The 11,840-nt window shown below is 42.0% G+C and overlaps 1 non-coding gene across 1 annotated transcript; it reads left to right on the forward strand.

Moving 5' to 3' along the window:
- Positions 1–434: 434 nt before the first annotated feature.
- Positions 435–540, forward strand: LOC124103991 (U6 spliceosomal RNA). Its single transcript, XR_006855345.1, has one exon. It is a non-coding gene; the product is annotated as a U6 spliceosomal RNA (small nuclear RNA).
- Positions 541–11,840: the final 11,300 nt, after the last annotated feature.

The following is an 11,840-nucleotide window of genomic DNA, read 5'->3' on the forward strand; positions in this document are numbered from 1 at the left end:
GTTAATAATAAAAGGGAAAGCTTATCAAGAATACAGAAGAGAGCTGGGCACAGTGGCATATGGCTTTAATCCCAGCAACTGGGGAGGCTGAAGCAAGAGGATGGCAAGTTCGAGGCTAGCCTTAGTAATTTAGTGAGACCCTTGGTATCCTGGCAAGACCCTGTCTCAAAATAAAAATAAAAAGAAGTAGGAATAATAGGAATATAGCTCAGTTGTAGAATGTCCCTTGGTTCAATCCCCAGTACCAAAAACAAACCAAAATCAAACAAACAGAAAAACATAATGGCTGGAGGTGTAGCTTGGTGGTAGAGTGCTTGCCTAGCATGCACAAGGTCCTAGATTCAATCCCCAACACGGGGCGGGGAGATGACAATCTTATATGAAGGAACATCTTATAATAGAACTCCAAAATATATGAAGCAAAACTTCACAGAGTGCTCACTTCAGCAGCACATATACTAAAACTGAACAATACAGAGAAGATTAGCATGGTCCCTGCACAAGGAGGACATGCAAATCCATGAGGTGTTCCATATTCTTAATTAGAATAATATATATTCCATGGTTGTATAATTATATCAAAATGGACTCTACTGTCACGTATAACTAAAAAGAACCAACACTCTTCCCCTACCCCCAAAACCTCAATAGAACCAAAAGAAAAATTTATAATCACATTTAGAGATTTCAATAACCTTCTCCCCGTAATTGATTGAGAGAACAGACAGAAAATTAATAAGGATATAGAAGACACAAACATCCCCATCAACCTCATTAACATCTAAAGAACACAACATCTAACATGGGAGAAATAACATTATCTTTAAGTGAGCATAGAACATTCCCCTAGGGAGACCATATGTTTGGCCATAAAATGTCTCAGTAAACTTTAAAGTACTAAAATCATTCAGAATATCTTTTCTGATGACAGGTGACATTAATTAGAAACCAATAAAAAGAAGACAACGGGGAAAACCCCATGCACTTAGAAATTAAACACCATGCTTCAAAATAAAGAAGAAATCACAAGAGAACTTAGAAAATACTGTGAATTGAATGATAATGAAAACATGATACCATAATTTGTGAGATGAATCTGATCCAATGCTTAGAAAGAAATGTATAACTTTAAGGGCTCAAGTTAGAAAAGTGGAAAGGTCTAAATATCAACAACCAAAGTTTCCACTTACATAACTGGAAAAAGAAGAGTAAGTTAAACCTGAAGCAAGAAAAATGGAAGACAATCATAAGGAGTAGAACTCAGTGAAATACAATAATAGAAAATGATAAAGGAGCTCATGAAACAAAAGGTCTTTTTGAAAAGCTGAACAAAAAGAAAAATGGCCAATCAAGAGGAAAGAGGACAGACATGAACTTTGCAGTGAGGAATAAATGGAGGGGCTGGAGTACACATCCTAGGGACATCACAAGGATAATGAAGGAGCATTATGAACATCCTGAGCCAATAAATTTTACAGTTTAAATGCTTAGAAAAATCTCTTGAAAATTACCTATTACGAAAACTGATACAAGAATAAAAGGAAAATCTGAGCATTGCAATATCTATTTTTAAAATGTGTTTATACTTAAAAACCTTCTCAGATTGTGAATTCACAGGTGAATTCTATCAAACATATAATATAAAAATATCAGCCCTACCAAACTCAGAAAACAGGGGGAGGGAATCATTTTCAACTTATTATTAGTTTTTAAAGACAGCATTATCCCGAAGAAAACAGGGCAAACGTGTTATTTAAAACAAAATCTGGGCACAGTGGTGCATGCCTGTAATCCCAGCGACTCTGGGAGGCTAAGGGAGGAGAATGGCAAGTTCAAGGCCAGCCTCAGCAACTTAACCAGGTCCTAAGCAATGTAGGAAGACCCTTCTTTAAAAAAACAAAAATGGAAGTACAGGGATGGAGGGATGTGGCTCAGAGGTTAAGCTCCCCAGAGTTCACTCCCTCTTACCAAAGAAACAAACATACAAAAGAACAAATGAACAAACAAGATAGAAAAGGAAAAAGAAAAAGACCATTACAATATTTCTCATGAACACATATGAAAAATTTGATGGAGACATTAATAGAACCCAGCCATATATAAAAAGGATAACATATCCCATGAGGTCAGGCTTATCCCCTAAATGCAAGGTTGGTTTAACACTCTAAAATCAATCAAGGCCATTCACCTTATTCATGGGATATAGGAGAAAACAATATGATCATCCCAATAGATGCAGCCGCAGTAGGAGTATTTGATAAATATTTGGTATTTCCTTTTGGTTAAAAACTCTCAGCAAAGTAGGAAAGGAAGGGACTTCTTCATGTGATAACTTGGGCTAACCTGACACTTGGTGGGGACAGACTGTACATGGAAGGAGCACCTCATGCCTCCCTCCACTTGGTTTTGCATGGCCTTGGAGCCCTGCCAAGTGCAGTAAGGCAGAAGATGGGTGGGTGAGGAGGGGAGGCACAGATATTGTAAAGGAATAGATGAAACTGTCTTTGTTCATATACAACAGAATCTTGAAAACAGCTGTTAGGATAAATTTAGTAAATTTAGTAAAAGTTAATACAAAGACTCCATTATATTTCTAAATGCTAACAACAAACAATTGGAAAATAAAATTAAATACTCTTTCCTGCCTCCAAACAGGAGAGAATCAGAGAGCTAAATAAAATGTAATGTGAGTTCTACCAGTGGGGGTCCCAGGGTGCCAGGAGCAAGAGGCTCCCACTCTTGCCTGGGCAGGGCAGGAGTGTGGGGAGCAAGGAAGGTGAGCAGCAGAACGTGGTTTGGTGAGGTTCAGTCCAGACCCTAGAATTCTTATCCTGCACTCCTTTGTGTCACTTTTGAATAGAGCCTGTGCACAAAGAGCCAAATAAACAGTGACTTCAGACTTAAGAGTATTAAAGGCTGTGTGGGGCAAAAACCCAAGCAAGGAGGTGCGTTATGTGTGATTTAAGGAGTTAGTTTACAAAGCCACAGAAGATCATTTAGTCATTACGTAATTACTCTTAAATCCTGCCTATGGGGTCTTTGTTAAGTTGCTAAAATACTCACGTGTGAGCTCTCATTTAGGAAACTATTCAAGAATTAATCTTTGTTTCCTTTGTTAATACTTTTTTTTTCTTTTGAAAATTCTGGGTGGCCATAGAAAGGGCTCAGGGAAGTGGGCAGTGTTAACTCTGCTTCTTGCTGTGTGACCTCAGACAGTGCCTGCCTCTTTCTGTTCCTCAGTGCTCCATAATACTTAAAATGAGGCCAAAAGTAGCGCCCTCACTCTGGGGTGCTGACTAGGCTGAGCTGAATAAAAAAACAAAGCTTTCTGTTGGGATGCTTGACGCAAGGCAGGGGATCAAATGGTACTATTTTGTGTTTTTTTCCCTTTCACATATTTTAAAACTTTGTCATTTAACTTTATCAGAAATAAGGTACCTGAACTTCACACGTCAAGCCACCACAGTAACATAGCCTTATTTAATGCTAAAACTACATTCTGTAAAACCATGAATTCAACTGAATCGCCTTTAAATAAATACAATCTTTCTTACATTATCAACAAATTAAACTTCGACAATTACACTTGCTACTGTGGTTACCTCTGAGTTCGTCTAAAACTCTTCTGTATTTTATTGCTGTGTAAATATTTAGAAGACTTGAAAGGGCTAATTTCAGATTTGGGCCTTCTCTCTTCCATGGTTTATATTTCAAGACTATTTGTGCACTTTGAATTCTCACTTGTGAAACTTAGGACAGCCCTCACATTGTGACTATTTACATTTTTTTTTTTTTTGTAATGTGCCACAGGTTTGTGAAACTTTCCATTTGAATTTTTGATGTGATTAGCTGCTTTTAATTGCATCTAAAAATTCCTTGCCAAATAATTATTAAAATGCACAGAAGTTGTACAGCTGAGACATAAGCAAAGCAGAACAGGTCTATGTAAAAACCATTTCAAGTGGAGTAACTATGTAAATCCATCCAGTTTATACATGTATGGGAGATTTAATTCAAACAGAAACAGAGCAAAAGATAAATGAGGTGAGAAAGGTAAGAGACCTTTAGATACAAGTTCAAATGCCATTTTTAAAAATCTGAGCTTAATTGAATCTTCTGCAGAGATTTTTTTGGAATAAAAAAGCAAACCCATATATAATTATGGTTCACAGCAAATTGCATTTACTGCCTGTTGAGCAAACTCAATTGGATTAGTCAACCACAGGGTCTCCCACCCCTGTGTCAGGTGGGGATCAAACTCTCTCTGCTAGTTCTCTAAGGCCCTAAATAATACTTAAGAGCCTATTTCCAGTGTTCTGGGAGATGGGTTTGTCAGGCAGCCAGACTCCTGCTGAGGATGATTCAGCAGATCCCAGAGATTTCAGTGTCAAATTCAAACTCACTTCCTTGGTGGACTCAGGTGCCTCCACAGCATCCCTTCTTCTGACTTCTTCTCTGGGCTCCCCAGCACCACCCCCACCCCTTTCTCCAGCCGCACTGTACTCTTGAACATCTCCTAGAGGGAAGGTCTCCTGCCTTCTGCCATCATTCATCTACATCCCTTCAGTCTTCTAGTCTTTCCCTCAAGGACGTTTAGAGTCTAGGATGTACAGGTACCATGTCTAGTGATGGGGGTCCATAGTAAGCCCCAAAGAAACCCTGTTCTTGCCCTCATGGAGTGACCACCAGTTGGAGGCGAAGCAGGCCAGAGACCCCCACCCAGAAGACCCTTGCCATAATTAAGCATCTCTTCCTGTCAGATCAGCAGGATGCCTGCAGAGGTTATTGTGGCTGGTAGTTTCCTCTTTCTTGCAAATTCCAAGTTCGAACACAAAAGGTATGACAGAGTAGAGTCTGCTAGCTTGTTGTATGAAAAGATATTATCTCCTCCGTTTTTTTGGTAAAAACTTATGAAACCCGTGTCTGGTCTACAGGATGGAACAGAGGTCACTTGTCATGTAAAACCCCCAAGCCCCTCCTCCCACTGGATATAAAGTTCAAAGAATTTCCAAAATCTTTGTTCAGAGGAAGAATTCTTAGGTGTGAGCCACCTCTGAGCCCTGCAGTCAATAAACCTGCTTCCTGAAAATTCCTCAGGTGTCCACCCTCTTAGGTCCCACTTCAAGGAAATAGAATTTACTCTAGGTTTTCTCCCAGAAAGCTACAACATACTTGAGCATACTACAACATCCTGTGAGCACTGTGGAGACAAAGCACGCGGGGCGATGCAGGTCGATGTAAAACGCAGGCGCTTGATCTTGCTGGAAATGCTTCTCTGAGGAAGTGGCTGTGACCTTGAGACAGAGGTGGGATTTATGCAAGGAAGGGAGAGAGCTGTGCCACGCCCTTGAGGACTGTGATCTTTGTCAGCTCCTATTCTGCCAGTGCCCTCTTGCTTCTCTCTGAGCCCTGCTTTCCTACTACCCTCATCCCTAGAGGCTCAGCTGCAGTGCCCCCTCTCAAAAACCTATGATGGCCTCCTCCTAAGAGTGAAGTGTCCTCCCTCTGGGGCCTGTGCCCTGTGGATCTTGCATCCTCAGGCTCTGGCATCAAGCAGGCATCAATCAGCCCAGGACAGGTAGCAGGGAAAGCCAGGCCAGGCATTGCTGGTTTGCTGAGCATGCAGCTACTTGGCCTCATGTATGAGTCTAATTTTCAGAGCCTCTCCCAGCGGGTGGCCCTAACTCATCCAGTACCAGTTCAGGGGCCCCTTCCCTCCAAAAGACCCTCCCTTTTAATTCAAACCAAATCCCAGCTTGATGTAATTTCAGATGGTAAGGAAACACTGGATGTGATGTGGAAGCATGTGGTTTGTACAGAAGAACTCAACCATGACTTACTCCACTCTATGGGTGCCGTCCCGATTCTCATCAGCTTCCCTTGCTTGGTGTTCCAGTGACGGGGATTATTAAAGAGATGCTGGAGGGGGAGGCTGTTCCCTTTTGGGGAAGTTCCAGTGAGCAACGGGGGAACCAGGATGGAGAATCACAGCTGCTAATTGGTGCATAGAATGGAACAAATTCCCTCTCATCACTGAAAGGTATTGTATTTCATGTTGAGGGAAAGGAGAGATTTGCCTACAAATTAGGCTGGAAACTCTAGAGAAGAAACTGTTTGCTGGCCAGATTGGTGTGCCAGGACTGTAATGAAATATGACATGTGAGAAGGGGTTAGGTGCTCAAGGAAGTAACTGGGTTTTCTTTTGCATTTCCTTTATTGTCCTGTTGTGGGACTGGTTTCTTCCTGCTGTTGGTGTCTCTTGGCATGCAGCCAACTATTAAGCTCTTTCCTCAATAACCGTTCCCCAGAAGCCACAGCAACATCCCTGAGAAGTGTTCAGTATTCAAGGTTCCACCAACTCCACAGAGAAGAGGGTGAAATCTACTTAACCATTCAGGGTCATAAGTGAATAGAAAGGTCCTTTAGACATTATCTCCGGCTTGTGAAATGAGCAACAAGTGGAGCCAGGCCTGGTGACGCATACCTGTAATCCCAGCCACTCTGGAGGCTGAGACAGGAGTATCACCAGTTTAAAGCCAGCCTCAACAAAATCGAGGCGTTAAGCAACTCAGTGAGACCCTGACTCTAAATAACATACAAAATAGGGCTGGGGATGTGGTTCAGTGGTTGAGTGCCCCTGAGTTCAATCCTTAATAGCCCCCCACCCCACCAAAAAAAAAAATGAGCAAAAAGTGGGACCAGCAACCATTGTACTGAGGGCATCTGGTCCTCTGCCCACTTGCAGGACTGCCAAGCCAACCTTTGGGTACACTTCATCCAGTAGGTATCATCCCTTGCTTTTCAGAGGGCCCTTCCACTTGGGACTGACTCTCTAGGCTTGTTGACTTGCCACTTGGGCCTTGTCCTCCTGGGCTGGCCATGTTGGTGTTTGTCGCATCTCACAATGACCCAGCTTTTTTTCTTTTCTTTTCTTTCTTTCTTTTTCTTTTTCTTTTTTTTTTTTTGGTGCTAAGGATTCACATCAGAGCCTCACATCTGCTAGGCAAGTGCTGTACCATTGAGCTACACTTCCCAGCCTTGTGTTGGGCTTCAGAATGACCACTGCCAGCTCCAGCCAACTCGAGGCCCCACTTCCTTCTCATTCCTCCTGTCAATTCATGACAATAGGAACAGAATTATTTATGTGTGTTGGTTTTAATTGGCATAAATTATATAGAGGCCTCATTTCTACACTCAATAATTCTTTATTAAAAATAAATAAATGTCCTGGGTGTGATGTAGCATGTCTGTAATCCCAGCAGCTCAGGAGGCTGAAGCAGGAGGATCATGAGTTCAAAGCCAGCCTCAGCAACTTAAGGAGGCCCTAAGCAATTCAGGGAGATCCTGTCTCTAAATAAAATGTAAAAAGGGGCTGGAGATGTGGCTCAGTGGTTAAGCTCTACTGGGCTCAACAAACAGTACCAAAAATAAATAGAAGATAGATAGATAGATAGATAGATAGATAGATAGATAGATAGATAGATAGATAGTAAAATACAGACAATGTCAGTGCCCACCTTGAGCTGATCTGGGGCTTCTTTGAGGCGAATGTGAAGGAGGGGGATGCCTGGAGGCTGGTGTGGCAACACCTTCATTTTAGCCTTAAGGAAAATTTTCTTTGGTTTGTGAGAAAGGATCAGAAAAACCCTTTAGCTGGGTGAGTGGTGTGCAGTCTAACCCCTTCTAAAACTTTGGGACCCAATCAGGTGGCCCAAACTAGGATTAACCAAACCAAACAAGAGTTGTGTGGATAAAGACATGCTGTACAGGGAAAGCCACCTGCCCACACCTTCATCCCTAAGAGCCACTCACTGAGCTTGTCCTTACACAACATTCCTTTCTTCCCTATGACTTCTGCTTTGATTGTATTAGTTTTTTCTCATAAGGCAAAGGGAAAAATGTAGTCATCAACTTTACTAAAAAATGATTCTACATAGCTTGCTTTTTTTTTGAGAAAGATTTGAAAAGAAGACTTTAAAAAACTTTTAAAAAATCACTTTATTGAAAAAAAATTTAAAAATCACTTGATTGCCTTTTCTTCTAAGAAAACTGACATATATTTTGGGAGGGCACATTTTGGAACTGTTTCTCATGAAAAAATCCCGTTACTCAGCCGACAGACTTTGAAGGCTGGTTTCTCATGAACAATATGAAAAATTGGCTTGCACTGTGAAGCTGGTGAATTACCTTTTTTTTTTCCCCCTTAAGGTTTGGGATAAGTGTCGGGGATAGGAGTGGAAAGGAGCTCTTTGCTGGATAATACCAAAATGTAATCAGTCATCTTTATGGATTTTTACCAGTGCCATCTCAAGATCTTGGGAAAAACTTCCTCATGACAGAATAACAGAATGGTGGTAGTAGTCCTTTCTGTATACTTTTACAAGTTCTGAGGGAAAAAATATTTCTTTTCCTCTTATAAAAATTGTGTTTGTACAATAGTCTTGGTAAATGTGGTTTTGAGAGCATTAAAAGGGAAAGGGAGCCCTGTTGCCTGCAGACACCGTTTCTCTGCATGAATTGGAGCTGGTCACTTGGGCATGGAAACTGTTCCCCTGCCCACTGGTCCACTCTCTGAGCTCCATTCTGCTCTGGGAGCACAGCTGCTTCACCCAGTGCCCCAGCACTGCCCCCTCCACAGTTCAGACTCAAAGCCAGAAAACTTTCCTGGGGATGCGTAGGAGACAGACTGTACCCATTGATGTCAAGGCCCAGCTTCCCATGGAGACCCAAGAATGGAAACCCTCAGGCTCCTAGTTTGTCCAGGTTGCCTACTGGGCCCTCCAGGGCCCAGGTCTCAGATGGGAGGTGAGTGCATACAGGGCTCAATTTTGGCAGAAGTGTTCTGCCATCCAGGACCCTGGAGGCTCCTGTGAGTTCAAGGTACAAGGTCAGGGCCGGCCATGGGCTGACCTGGAGGGAAGTGCTTGGTGGTCTCTGCTGCCAGGCAGCCTGCAACATGATTGACAGCTCATCAGTTCCAGGACCAGCCTCTCTGAGCCTCATTTTCCTTAGCTATGAAGCAGAGATAATAACGCCTTCTTTTGTGCTTGTTGTGAGGATTAAACTAAATAATAAGTGTGAAATATTTTGCATACTTCCCAATTCATAATTGCAGAAGAGCATTTCCAGACTTTTCCCTGATTCCTGTAGATGTCCCCACTGTTAGCTGTCTTATATGGATCCTGTCTCCTTGGAGTGTGACATCTGTCCATCCCAAGCTGTGTCAAAATGGATATAATGCACATTTGTAGGAAATGACAGAAGAGAATGACTACAAGCACTGTTTAAGAGACTAAGTTGATAATGTCCAAGCACCCGGTATGTGTGCTTCGAGGGTAAAAGCTCGGGCAGGACTTGGTCCAAATTCAAAACCTGTCAGGCTAAGGCAGATCACTTGACTCCACAGCTAGGCATATGATGACATCAAGAAAAGGGTATAGCACCCACACATTGCTGGTGGGACTGCAAGTTGGTGCAACCAATATGGAAAGCAGTATGAAGATACCTCAAAAAACTTGGAATAGAATCCCATTCCTTGGTTTATACCCAGAGGACTTAAAATCAGCATACTAGAGGAACACAGCCACGTCAATGTTTATAGCAGCTCAAGTCACAATAGCTAAGCTATGGAACCAATCTAGATGCCCTTCAACAGATAAATGGATAAAGAAATTGTGGTGTATATATACACAATGAAATATTACTTAGCCATACAGAAGAGTGAAATTATGGCATTTGAAAGTAAATGGATGAAACTGGAGACTATCATGCTAAGTGAAATAAGCCAATCCCAAAAAATCAAAGGCCGAATGTTCTCTCTGATATGAAGATTCGAACACACAATAAGGAGGCAAGGAGGAAAAATAGAAGTTCATTGGATTAGAAAAAGGGGAATGAAAGGAAGGGGGATGGGAATGGAAAGGACAGTAGAATGAATCAGATATAACTTCCCTATGTTCATATATGAATACACGACCAGTGAAACTCCACATCATGTACCACCACAAAAATGGAAGGTTATACTCCATGTATGTATGATATGCCAAAATACACTTTACTGTTGTTATAGTTCAGATGTAGTGTCCCCCAAAGGCTCACATGTGGGACAATGCAAGAAGGTTTGGAGGAGAAATGATCAGATTCTAACTTTAACCTAATCAGTGAATTAATCCCTGATGGGATTAACTGAGTGACAGCTGGAGGCAGGTGGGGTGTGGCTGGAGGAAGTGGTTAATTGGAGGTGTGCTTTGGGGATATATATTTTGTATTTGGAGAGTGGAGTCTCTCTCTGCTTACTGATCATCATGTGAGCTGGTTCTCTTAGCCACACTCTTCCACCATGATGTTTTGCCTCACCTAGAGTCCCGGGGAATGGAGCTAGCCTTCTGTGGACTAAGACCTCTGAAACTGTGAGCCATCAGATAAACTTTTCCTCCTCTATAATTGTGCTGGTCAGGTCTTTTAGTCATAGTAGCATAAAAGCTGACTAAAACAACTGTCATGTATATCTAAAAAGAGTAAGTAAAACTATTAAAAACAAAAAACAAAAGGCTACAGTCTCCAGTTCAGTCCTGAGCTTTGGGGTTGGGACAGACAGTGAACTTATACACTGCTCTTGGTCGCAGAAACAGGTACCAGTGTGCACAAGAAAGTGTGATAGGGTGACATTCTCCACTGGGGTCCTTAGCTCCCTCCTCGTTATGTCTTCCCACCTACAGCACTCTCTCTTCTAAGCCATCAGATACAGTGTCCTTTCCTTTCCCCAAATCCTATCCTGTGCTGAGAATTAGATGCTACAATTCAGTCAGCCCTCCATATCTGTGGATTTTTGAATCCATGCATTCAACCAACTATGGATCAAAAGTATTTGAATAAACATTCTGTCTGTGCTGAACATGTACAGACTATTTATTTGTTGTCCTTATTCTCTAGATGATAAGGTATAACATTGTATATTATATTATCTAGAAATTATAAATAATCTAGAAATGATTGAAGTATGCAGGATGCTATGCATCTATTATATGCAAATATCTTGTCCTTTTGTACAAGGGTTGAACTTTGGTATTCAAGAGAGTCCTGGAACCAGTCCCCTGTGGATACTGGGGACAAAGGTACTTTAAGTAAAGCCATACTGATCATGGTAGCTGTGGGTTTGGATGCACTTCTGGCTTTTGCTCCCATTCTGTCCCTTTCTACTCAGAGATCCTGCACCTGGACCCTGGGAATGGGAAAAGAATACTGGCTTGGGTCCTCGGGGTATCCCATGCCCCCAGCCATGTCTGGGCCCCAAAGTCAAGCTCCACAGATGGTTGATGCTTGGAGGAACTAATGGAGAAGATCCTTCTATCCTTTGTTTGTGAAGGAAGGAACAACATAGGGGCCTTGTTCTTCTGTGTAGAGAAAGTTCAGGGCTGAGCCAAGCCAACAAGAGGCCTTGAGAGAGGCCTGCCAGATCTGGGCTCTGCTCAGTCCCCCAAGGCCCCAGGACCAGTCTTGTCCCTACAGCCATGATTGGCTTTCTCATCTGCAAGCTACCTCAGGGCCCTTCTAGTAAGTCCCCTTGTTTGTTTAAAGTAGCTTGTGTTGTATTTCTGATGCTTTTCTCTGGAAAAATCCTGTGTGCTTTGATCTACTCCAAGGTCTTCCCTCCCTGGGATGGATTTATTCAACTCACTGCTAAGTAACCCAACATAGGAGAGTCCTCTAAGGTGTTTTTTCTGTGAAGTACATTATTCCCTGAATGACATTCAGGAAGTAAGTGGGAAATTAAATTTGCTGTAAGATTATTGGTCTGTGTGTACTTTTTTGGTCTAAAATGTTCAAAGTATAAGTAGTTG

Source organism: Marmota monax, unplaced genomic scaffold, assembly GCF_021218885.2.
Source record: "Marmota monax isolate L192 unplaced genomic scaffold, Marmota_monax_Labrador192_F-V1.1 WCK01_AAM20220418_F8-fsc00107, whole genome shotgun sequence".
NCBI lineage: Eukaryota > Metazoa > Chordata > Mammalia > Rodentia > Sciuridae > Marmota > Marmota monax.